The sequence below is a fragment of the Talpa europaea genome, assembly GCF_964194135.1.
Source record: "Talpa europaea genome assembly, chromosome: 12".
Lineage (NCBI taxonomy): Eukaryota > Metazoa > Chordata > Mammalia > Eulipotyphla > Talpidae > Talpa > Talpa europaea.
In genome coordinates this window covers 22,457,688-22,470,253 of record NC_140079.1, presented here as the reverse complement: position 1 = coordinate 22,470,253, position 12,566 = coordinate 22,457,688, and positions in this window count along the sequence as shown.

Below are 12,566 nucleotides of genomic sequence, written 5' to 3'. Positions count from 1 at the left end.
CTCTGGCTAGAATAGAATCAGGCTGAAATTTTGATTGAATCTTTCTCCCCAAGACTTATGCTCAGTCAGGTACGATCTAAACACTTAGGAAGCAAGAGACTTAAAGGGAAACCCACACTGTAGAGATTGATAAGCTATGCTTTGAAGTGGCAGTGTGGCATGGTGACCTTGGGCAAATGACTTTATTGCTTCGTGTTTGCATGCTCTCTGCCCCCTAGATATAGTCACTTAACATTTATTGAACCCTCAATACATATGCTAGGGAGTGGGACAGATTGTAAGCGTACAAAGATGAACAAGTCATGCCTGGGTGCTCAAACTCATGCTCAGTTATTAACAATAAACACTTATTGAGCACTTACTATTTGCCATCAATGCAAAATGCTATAGATACTTTTGTATTTAGTCTTTACCCAGAGTCTTAGCAGTTAGCTACTAAAATTTAAGACTAGGCTGTCTGACTGTAAGTAATATGATTAAACATTGTGCCAAGTGTCTTCCTAAATAAAACTTCCCCTAGTGGAATTTGTAAATGGAAAGTTGCTCGGACTGATTGGGTTCTATAGACATGTGCATTGTGTGGTTAAGATACTGACCTGATGTTAGAACTGCAACCAGGACAAGACTTTCCTCAGCATAGAAGAGGTAAGGATGGTTGAATTTATGATGGCCATCACCGTCTTGTTAGCTCACATCAGAGACATGCTTTTTAGATAACTTTGTTTTTCTTTATTCCAGTTTCTTTTTTTCTTTATGAGGTTTTGGCAATTGTTTAAAAAGTTTATGCATTTTTCAGTTGTGTTAATGGGAAGCCAGGAAGGAAAATCATCCTATCTGGTTTCAGGATTGAAGCTTGAATCCTGAGCCCGCAGACTTGTTGAGAACCCAGAGTGGATGGAGGTGGCAGAAGATCTTAACTTGGGGGATTCTTGGCACCCCTATCTGTGCTAGAAGACTTGGCCCCTCACCTTCCTGCCACAGTGTTGATTCACAAATAGACTCCTGGCTAGAACTTGGAGCTGAGACACGGATGTCAGACTTTGGGGCAAAGAGACTTGCACAGGTCCTGCTGTGGAGAGCCCAGCTAACTATAGAATACCCCAAAATGTAATGACATAAAAAAACTTGGTTATTGCTCATGATTCTGTGGATTGGGTGGGCAGTTTTTCATCTGGTCACATCTGGGCTCACTCATACAGATGCTGCATCAGGTGAGAAATTGTCTGGGAGCTGAGCTGAGCTGGGAGCCTGGTTGGCTTTCTTGATATGTGGTCTTACATCCTCCATGGAGTTTAGTCCAGGTTTCTTCACATGGTCAGGACTCAGGACAGTGTTCCAAGAAAAAGGGGGAAATTATTATGGCCTTTGTCGTTAAGAGGTGGAAGCTGTTTCTTCAACCTAAAAATTTGGGACATCCTGGTGATATTCTTTGACCAACAGAATGTGGCAGAAGTGATGTACAGCTGCCCAGATGGGCCTTGAAGCAGCTCCATCCTCATCCTCCAGGAAGATTTTCATCATTAATGGAAGAAGTAGATTTAGTCTCCTTGAGGATAAAAAACATGTGTGGAGAGGCCCAGTTTTGGCGGCCTTCCCAGTTGAGCCCAGCCCCAGTCTATCCAACAGCAGAACATTGTCACGAGTGAGTCCAAGAGAAGTGATTAGAAGGACCTCCAGCCAACACACAAAACTGTGAAAAAGAATATGTCATTGTTTCAAGTCACTCAATTTTGTGGGGATTGTTATGCTGCAGTAGATAATTACAATACTCCCCCAACTGCCCTGCTCAAAGGGGCTTCCCAAAGTGTGATTGGTCTGCACTTACTTTGATTCTCTGATTATCCTCTTAAGTCATTTTTCCCTTCAAGGTAACTAGAGACTATTTCTGTTGTTTCTGATGAATATGGGTATAAAAGAACCCTATGCAAAAGGAAGAAACTAAGTATATTCTGCACCCCCTTGGGGGATCTCTATCCATTTGCCAGGATCTTTACTTTGAAAAATTTAAGCTTTATGTCTTTTTTCTTACATTGAAAATCTTGGATCCTGACATTAGTGTAGCTGCTTATCTTTGCACAATACATAAAATAGTTTTAAAATAATAAAACTAATATTATTACCAACCACTAGACTACCAAATGAGGTTTAAAGTTTCCAGCTCTGCCTCAGAAAATATTCCTTTACTACTGTGGTATAAACAACTTGGAATAATTATTTTCTCCGAGTGTTCAACAAATTGTTTTGTAATTAATTGCATTTGTTATTAAGTGTTAGGGATTACTTTTTATATAATAATCACTTTTGAACACATGAAACTTTTGTTTTCACACTTGATCTTAGCCAAAAGGCCGAGAAGTGATGAAACTTTTGTTTTCAAAGTCAAATTTGTATTGAGTATATTTAAAGAAATCTTGCTTTCCGCTATGCTCCTACCAATCATTCCCTACTTTTATTAGCTTATGTTTGTCTATTGTTTCTTTTTGCCAGTATAAGCAAATACATATGTATATTTGTACTTGTTTTCCTTTTTTTTTTTTTTTAACACAGAAGGTGCATTCTATATACAGATATATTCCACATCTTGCTTTTTCAGCTCATATCCTGGAGATCACTCTCACTTCTATCTCATTACCCCTTACAGTTTCAGAGTTTTCATTCCATCACATGTATGTCAACTAGTTATTCATGGACATTGGATTATTCCCCATCATTTTCAATTACAAATAATGCCACAAAGATTAACTTTGTGCAAATTTGTATCTTTGGGATGGATTCCTAGCAGAGAGATTTTTGGGTTAAAGGTTAAATGCACATGCAATTTTTCTAGATATTTACAGATCTTCTTTTAAGACAGTGATGCCATTTTGAGCCCCCCAAAACAACAAAAGAATGACTATTTCCCCACCTCCTTATTAACAGATATACTCTTGAGCTTTGGGGTTTTTGCCAGTCTGGTAGATGAAAAGTAGCATCTCACTATAGTTTTATTAGTTTTATTTTGCATTGTATCTTCTCACATGCAGGATGACCTTTTTTTTTTTTTTCTGCTATAAACTGCCTGCTCAATTCTTTGACTATGTTGACATATGACAATCGTTAATCTCATAGCCACCCAATGAGGTAAGGGGTTGGTATCATGACTCTTGCTTATAAAAATGAGAAAATGGCAGATTAGAGAGGTTAAATTATTTAACCAAGGTTACACAGATAAAATGTGGCTGAAGTTAAGCTCCCTGACTATTAGGCCCTAGGGATTCTCTATGGATCTATTTCCAGGAGTGAAATTTGGATCTCCTTTGTTTTGTTTTTAATAAAGGATCAGTATGTGGATTCCCATCTCTCACATAGGTAGGTGTCAGGAGGTTCTGTCATGCTTGGCCTGGGGGTGGGCAGCTGAGGTGCTTGTAAAGGGTGGTACACAATGTGTCACCTAGCAGCACCCAGCACCCTGGGGCACTTGGAATCTCAATGGTAGCAGACAACAGTGAGAGACCTGCAACCTATTTAATTCTGTTAGAGAATCAGTGAGGTGCTTGATGAAGCCATTAACTGGGGTTCGTGTCTCCCTTCTACTTATAAGACTCCAGGAGGGCAAATGCTGATGGAAATTTATTGATTTCTTTTTCTGCCTTTACCGAATGGGTCAAAAACATGGGCTAGCACCGCTGGTTCCAATTAAAATCACCTGTTAGCTTACAAAGGTTGGCCCTCTCCACCCTCCTCCTTCTCCCCCATTTAAAAAGGGTTTAAAAGATTTTCATTTAATTGATTTGCTGTAAAATGCCCTTTACAATTACCCAGATAAACTAGGCGTCACCTGTGGAGTAAGAGCCAATTTGAGCTGTTTATCAAGACTTCGCCTCTGGCCACTTCTCACCCTGGGATCTTGAGTCTCTGTATTGATAGCTTGCATCTGTCAACATTGGATATTTTTAGTGGGCTGCAGAAAGCTTTTAGGGAGATGGGGATGGTGGGGCTGCATCTTTGAGCAGGTGAAGAAAGCATGATGGTTTTTTATGTTTTTGTTTGGAATGAAAATGCCCTATTGTGCTGAAATCAGGTTCAGAAAATCGGTCCTAGCCCCGTATGCCTGAAAATTATCAGAATTGGCCCCACTTAAACTATAGGCAGTGGATCTCAAGGAAATGGGAATGTGGGCAATGAATAAAACTGGTTAACAAATTTGCCCAGTTTGTCTAGGTTCAGGTTCCATGTCAAGCTGTGTTTATTGTTAAGAAGGAGAAGTCAGGGAGCCTCTGTGAAGTGACATTTGTGTTCTTTGAGCTGATGGGGGTTGTGGGAATTTATTGAGGGTGAGAGACAAAGAACAAATGATGGAGGGGGTGTCTTTATTCTAGGTCTTGTGCATTTTTGAAGCCACATACTTGAATCTGCTTAATTGTGGAGGCGGGTACAGTTCTGGCTAAAGAATTAACAAAACTGGTACTGGAAAACAAGAGACAGGTAAATATGGGCGAAGAAGATAAATTCTGCTAAGTATACACTAAAAACCTTGAACTTGATCATGACAGCATTCTAGAATAAATTACGTATACCCTTTGATAACCTTTGAAAAAAGGTAGTGGTTGTGAAAATTAAATGGGCTAATTTTATAAAGTACTTAGAGTGATGACTAGCATCCAGTGAGCATTATAAAATAAATGGGAACACATGGGAGGGGGGCTTCTAACCCAAGTGTTTGGAGAAGTATTTAAGAAAAAATGTTCCAGAGCAAGTGACAAGTAAGCTGAGACTCAAAAGGCAGAATGACCGACCAGTCTTTGTGAAGGAAGGCCTGGAAATGAGATAGTGCAAAGAGAATTGCAAAACTGAGGATGGAAATGTCTAGAGGAATGAGTGGTGAGAAATGAGGTTAGGAAGCTAGATAAGCAGGGACACAGGAACTTTTACATTGGACTAAAGAGTTTGGGACATTCCCTTTTAGGTACTGGAAGCCATAACAAGATTGAGGCAAGAGGTGATGTGACCAATTTACCCTTTAGATTGATCTCCAAGGCAGCCGAGTGGAGATTTACAGACTTTTGAAGGGTCATCTTGGAACCTTAGGAGTTTTTTTTTGTTCCAATTAGGAGGTGGTGGCAGGCAGGACAAAGGGAAGTGGACAAGTTTGAAAGATGTTTAGAGAACTGAAAAGATTTGCTTTTCACTAAAATATGGGCACAATTTAAAAAACATCTTTATTGAGATAATAATCTACTTACCATACAATTCATATATTTAAAGTGTACAATTTATGGATTTTTAGCATAGTCACAGAGTTGTGCATGCATTATGACAGTTAATTTTGGAACACTTTGTCACCCCAAAACAAAACTCCTTACCCATTAGCTGTTACTCCACAATTGTCTCTAAACCTCCTTTGCAAAACCCCTCCCCCCAGCCCTAGGCAGCCATCCATCTCCTTCCTGTCTCTTATGGCTGTGCCTATTCTGGATATTACATATAAATAGAATTATATAATATACGGTGTTTAGTGACTGGTTTCTTTCACTTAGCACAATGTGTTCAAGGTTCTATGTTTTAGCATGTATCAACACTTTATTCCTTTTTATGACTGAATAATATTCCCTTGCAAAGATATATACCACATTCTATTTATCCATTCTTATGAGTTGGAGATTTGGATTAGTAGCATTTTTTGATTATTAAGAATAATGCTGTTATGGACATTTGCATATAAGTTATTGTGTGGGCTCATGTTTTTGTTCTCTTGGGTACATAACCAAGAGTAGAATGCCCAATTTCATATGGCAAATCTATATTTAGCTTTTTGAGGAAGTACCAGAATGTTTTCCAAACTAGCTGCCCATTTTACATTCACAGAGCTGTATATTACATTTATGCAGCAGTACATTCTCATGAGATGAGAAAATGGAGGTACAGAAAGTCTTGGTAACTTTCCCAGCAGCTAGTTGTGGAGCTTGGATTTGAATCCAGACACTATGTTTAGGTTGTGTGCTATTATATTCTGTTGCTGCAATTGCTTAACACATCACAGAAGGTAAGGATTATGTTGAACTTATTCATTGCTGTATCCCAGCATGAGATTTAGCCCATAGTGGATTAATTTAAAACACTGTTGAATGAATGAAGCAATTAATTTATTAAGCTACAGATATGTAAGATGTATGAGAATTATCCATGTGTAGCTAGTAGAACAATGTTATGATAATGATTTGATATTATATTAAAAGGCCTCTAATTTGTAAGTTACACATCCCAAGAACTGGTGTTCTGGTAAAGTGCCTTGTAAATATATGATCAATAGTCTTTGCTTGTTATTTTTTAAAAAATTTCATTTTGAATTAATGTAAGACAAAAAATCATGAAAATAAGTTGAAGAATTACTATATATATATTCCTTACCTAACTTCCTCGACTGTTAACACATTGTATAACCGCAGTACAATGATAAAACCAGGAAATTAATTACAGACCTTATTTGATTTCCATTAACTGTCCCACTAGTGTCCTTCTGGTCCAGGGACCTATCCAGGATTACACAGCACATTTATATGTCATGTCTTGGTTTCTTTTAAACTGGGCTAGTGTTTCAGTTTTTTTTCTTCTTTCACAGCAGCATAATTTTGAAGAGCGCTGGTCAGTTATTTTGTAGACTATCCCTCAATGTGGGTTTTATGTGTGAAACAAGGAAATAAAAGTGGAAGGAAGGAAAGGAGAGAGGGAGAGAGATGGAGGGAAGAAGGAACGGAAGGAAAGTAGGAAGGGAGGACGGAAGGGGGAGAAAATCACCCAGAGTAAACATTACAGTACTAATTATTTCAATAAATCATCATTAATAGATGCTAGAACTTGTGGCAACCAGAAACATGATATTTACAAACTAAACTTCCCATTACTTCGATCCTACCCCTATAAAATCTTTTGATACTTGTAAACCACTTGGTAGCTGGGGAGTGTTCTGTGCTACTATCAGTCCCACCAGGATCCAGTGTCTTCCTGTCTCTGAGCTAAGGGACACCACCAGGTGGCGCCTCAGAGTCCACTGCTGTCCCAGTTTGAGCCAGCTTTTCTAGTTAGGTTAACTTTAGCTAGTAATTCCATTCTTTTTTTTTTTTTTTTTAATCATGAAAACATACTTTTCTTTATGACACGGTTACCCCGTGAATAACCGTGAGTAGTGGCAGAAATTTATTTATTTATTTTTTTTTTTATAAATTTTATTGTTATATTCCCCATACAATTGCAGCCCCCCCATTCTGACCCCAATCCCTCCCCTCCCGCCCCCGCCCCCCTAAAAGTGTCTCTGGTTCATAGTTTTTTGTTGATTTTGATTTTCACTTTCTTATAGTTATTCATTTTCCTGGTCCCTTATTTAAGTTTTCTAGATTCCTGCTATGAGTGAGACCATCCGGTATTTTTCTTTTTCTTTTTGGCTTATTTCGCTGAGCATGAGCCCTTATTCTTGAGAAGGACCAGGGTCATTCTAGTTCTCTGTTAAATTTAGTTAAAACAAGAACTATTTTATTTAGCTCTTCATATTAGCTCTCAGGCAAAATGACAAAGCAGCACAGTTTAGCCCAGTCTTGTCTTTGCCTAGAAACCTTGGACTATTCCTTTCATTAAAACTTGTGCGGTGGCGCAGCGGTTGAGCGCTGGGTTGCAAAGCTGCCAGCAGCTTCTGCAGCGCCGGTTTGATCCCCGGCTGCTCCTGGGCCACCGGAGGAGGGTCCCACGTGGTGCGCAGACCTCTCCTGCCGCCCACTGCTCCCCTTAGCAGTGTACCTCGGTCCTTCTGCCTGTTCTGCTCCCTGCTTTGGCTCTGGTAAATTCTCTCACCCTCACGTGCTTCTGACTGTACCCAGTGCTTGTATAAATAAATAAATTTTAAAAAGAAAAGAATATTAAGATAATCATAATGAGAAAATGTTAAAAAAAAAACAAAAAAAAACTTGTGCCATGGAAAAAATAAGCACACAAGTTTGTTTACAGCCATAATGGCTTTACTTTCCAAAGGAGGGGTAGGGGTATGTGTGTGGACTTCTTCATAGTAAGTGTGACTGAGCTCCTAGGTGCCTCAGCCTCTCTGCAAAGATTAGGCTCCCCCCTCGGGGCTACAATTCATGTAGAAACTTCACCACCATCAGCTCTTCCTTGAGAGTTACTCAGATTTGCAGACTTCAATTTCTCATATGTAAAGTGAAGGGATTACAGAGTTCCATGGTCTCAAGCATAAATCCCTTAGTAACAGGAGAGATCATGCAAATCTATTATGAGGCTAAAGATGGGTTTAAAACAATAGGAAATTGTGTGTTACCTAGCACTGGGGTCTCTTCCAGTTATGCATAGATCAGGTTTTTTATTTTATTTTTTCAGATCTGGTATTTGGGAAACTGGCTTTATTTGTGAATTCATTGGCAAGCAGGTTGTTGATGAACTCAAATCTATCTCTCAATTAAGAAAAGGAAATGAGGTTATATAGGTTTGGGGGACAGGGCTGAGAAAAAAAAGTTAAATTTTGTTGGCTAAAAAGCAGGTTGGGGCGAAGAAATGTGTACTTGACTGAAGTTCTTTGTCTATTAACTGAGCACTTCAGACATGAAGCATAAAGAAACTTTTTTCAGATCACTGGAGTTTGAATTTTAATTTTTTAAATTTTTTTTTAGATTATTTTTTATTTATACAATAGCTGGGGTACAGACCAGAGGTGCAGGAGGGTGAGAAAATTCACCAGACAGGAGGGGCCTGCTGCACCATGTGGGAATCTCCCTGGCCGGCTGGGAATAGAACCCACACTGCAGAGGCTGCGGACAACCTCACAGCACTGCTCTTAACCCGCTGCGCCACTTGGAGGCCCTAGAATTTGAATTGCTGTGGGTGTGCCCCTGCTTTTGGGTATCCCCCTTCCCCTTGCTTCTACTTTCTTAGGCTGTATCAGATAAGGTCCTGGCACCAATGTCTGTAAATACAAACCTCAAAGAGAAAAATGTAGATAAGTTTGTTTTTTCTTTTGTGCTTTTAGGGTCTGAATGTAATTCTATTAGGCTTGATTTCACAAATACTGTTATTTGTTTATACACTTCTGTGTATAACATTAGTGATAGCTGTTGGTATCCATCACCTCTACATACCTAAATCCTAATTTCTTCTTATAAAACCCACATTCAAAAGCCACCTACTCCAGGAAGTTTGCCTTGATTTGTCCCTCTTTAAGTTGGAAAATATTTTCTTTTCCCTCTGGATTTTTCTAGCAAACTAACATTTTCTTCATGGTCCTTATTGCTTCTTTTTGCTATATATTAATTATGTGTTGCTCATCAATCTTTCCCTACATATATTTTTTTAGGCTCCTTAAGTACAGAAGCAATTTTTTTTTAAGATTTATTTATTTATGCATGCAAGAGCTGGGGTACAGGCCAGAGATGCGGGGGGTGAGAGGATTCACCAGAGACAGTGTGGGGATCAGAACAGGCAGATCCACCGAAGTACACTGCTGAGGGGAGCAGCGGGCGAGACAGGAGAGGTCTGCTGTGCCATGTGTGGTGCTCCCTGGCCAGCTGGGGATCGAACTTGTGCTGCAGAGGCTGCGGATTGCTTCATAGTGCGGTACTTAACCCCTTGCACCACCAGAGAGACCCCAAGGGCAGAAGCAATTCCAACTGAGTTTGGTATCTCCACCATCTGGAAAATCAGTTAATGAATATTGAGCTCCTACTCTGCACTAGACATGGTTTTAACACTACACTCAGCACCTAGTGGTGAGGACTCAAGAAATGTTTCTTAAATGAATGGTATTGAATAACCAGAATAATAGAAATGAGAAAAACAGATAATACTGAGTATAGGGAAGATGTGGAACATCTCACACTCTGCTGGTCTCCATCACCTTTGCCTCCTAGTGTCTTCCCATCGTTATTGTATGGTATGTGGCAAAAGGGATTTTGAGGATGTAATTATGGTTACAATTCAGTTGACTTTAAAATATGGAGATTATCTGAGTGGGTGCAGTTTAATTATATGAGCACAGAGTTTTCTTCAGCTGGTGACAGAGGAGACAGTCAGAGATTCAAAGCCTGAAAAGGACCTGATGCATTGTGGTTGACTTAAATGGGCCTGCAGGTGACCTCTAGATGACAAGAGCAGCCCTCAGAGGGTAGCCAGCAAGAAAATGGGGAGCTCTGTCCTATATGAGCACAAGGTACAATTTTGCCAATAACCTGAATGAATTTGGAAGCAGACTGTTCCTCAGGGCCTCCAGATAAGAGTCCAGACCGGGTTTCACCTTGATTCTGGCCCTGTTAGACCTTAAGCAGAAAACCCAGTTGAACCTACCTGGAATTTTGACTACATAAGTATGAGATAACAAATGGCTGCTGCTTTAAGTTACTAACATTGTGGCAATTAGTCAGGCAGCAATAAAAGACAGCTATAGATACTCAACCAGCACTATGGTGAGACCCAGGGGAGAGGAACTGAGGCCTCCAGTAAAAACTAGCACCAACTTGCCAACCATGTGGGTGAACCACCCCACCGTCAGGCTTGGCTCTTCCAGCCTCAGACAAGACTTCAGATGATGCAGCCTGGATCAACATCCCAACTGCAGCCTCACAAGGGATGTAGACCAGGAAACCCCCAATCAAGTTGCTTCTGAAATTTCTGACTCAAGGAGATCATAAGAGGAAAGAAATGATTATCATTGTTGGGAACCTCTAAGTGTGAGGGTCGTTTGTTGGGCAGTGACACGTGGCTAATAGAGTGGGCGCTCAGTAAATGTGCAGGAGGTGTCAGCCTCCCTTTGTGTATATCAAGCAGGGGCATTTTAGGCCCTTTGGTCTTTGGCATCCCAGAATTCAGACCATGTGGGCAGCCTCACACCCCTAAGGCAGGTCCTTCAGCTCTTTTGCCCAACTCTGCTACCCTCCCACCTGGCCCTACTTGGAATTCCCACTCTGGGTTCTAGAGCTGCCTGAGTTGTTCTCAGGAGCAAGCTTAAGAGCAAACTAAGCTTTCACAGGAAGAAAATGAGAGAAAAATGTGATTTTTTTTTAAAGATATATTTTTATTTATTTATTTATATAAGCACTGGGTACAGTCAGAAGTGCGGGAGGCTGAGAGAATTCACCAGAGCCAGAGCGGGGAGCAGAGCAGGCAGAAGGACCGAAGTACACTGCTGAGGGGAGCAGCGGGCGGCAGGAGAGGTCTGCGCGCCATGTGGGACCCTCCTCCGGTGGCCGGGGAGCAGCCGGGGATCGAATGGGCGCTGCAGAGGCTGTGGGCAGCCTCGCAACCAGGCGCTCAACCGCTGCGCCACTGGGGAGGCCCCAAAATGTGATTTTTTTTTAAAGAGAGAAACATATTTACTTCACAAGAGTCCTATTCATTAAGCGATAATGGTATGAAAACAAAAGACGACAGTCATTAAAAGGTAGGAGAAAAGCTCTCTATTTATAGATATGGAACGCTGACCAAGATTAACAGTAACAGACAACAGGTCTATTTTTAAATGAAAAGAGCAAGGATCAGAATACTGTGCACATTTAGCTATCACTCTGTCATGAAAAAGATATTTATAAATATATTCTGTATAGGCATAGAATGTCTAGGGTAACAAAAATAGCCTTTTGGGAAGAGAACTGGATGGTTAGGAGGATGGGAGGGAAATCTTTTTTGCTAATACTTTTTGTCCCTTTGGGATCCTTGTCATGCACTGCCTATTAAAATTTAATTCCTTTCTTGGAAAGAGAGTAGGAGCTCACCAACAATTTCCTGCTTCCTTACTGCCTTCCCTAAACACTCTTACAATTAGGCATCTTTGCACACGCACACATACACTTCCCTTCCACATTTACACTTGAACAGTAAACATGTAGCCAATGCTCTCTCTCACAGCCACACAATCCAAGTATGTACACAAAGGCAGTTGTGCGTCTGTTGCACTCACAGACTTCCCATGCATGCACTCAGCATGCATGCAGTCCTGTGTATGCACATATATGTGCACACAGATACACACAGATGTTTATATACATGCTGTCTATATACATATATACCTTGTTTACATACATGCACCCATGATATATACACATGGATGTGTGTGTGTGAAAATGCATATACGTATGTGGCTTTCCCCCCTACCCTCACCTGTGTCTGCTTCCTATCTGTGTATACCTAGGCGGATGCCCCAAATTGCAGGGCGAAACAGGTTAAAAGTATCCTATTCTAAAGCACTAAAGGGGCCTAATTATAGGTGACTGTAAAACTGTAATTAGGGGAGGACTCATTAGCCTTTAAACAAGGGAGGAGAAAGCAGACATGAAATTGAAAGACATGAATGACAAATGCACCCTCCTCACACGAGAGAGGGGCTTAATGGCCCTTTGACAAAACTGGATGGGTAGACAGGAAGAAGGAATCAAAGGAGGCCAGAACCAAAGGAGGGGCGTCTGCACACAGCACCTGGAGGGTTTGGCTCGCCTTCCACTGCTGCAAATGAAGCAGAAAGAGCTTGTTCCGTGAGTCCTGTGCTCTCCTTCCTCCAACGCTGAGTTTCCTGCCTGGCTCCCCTTCAGGAATTCTGTTCCCAC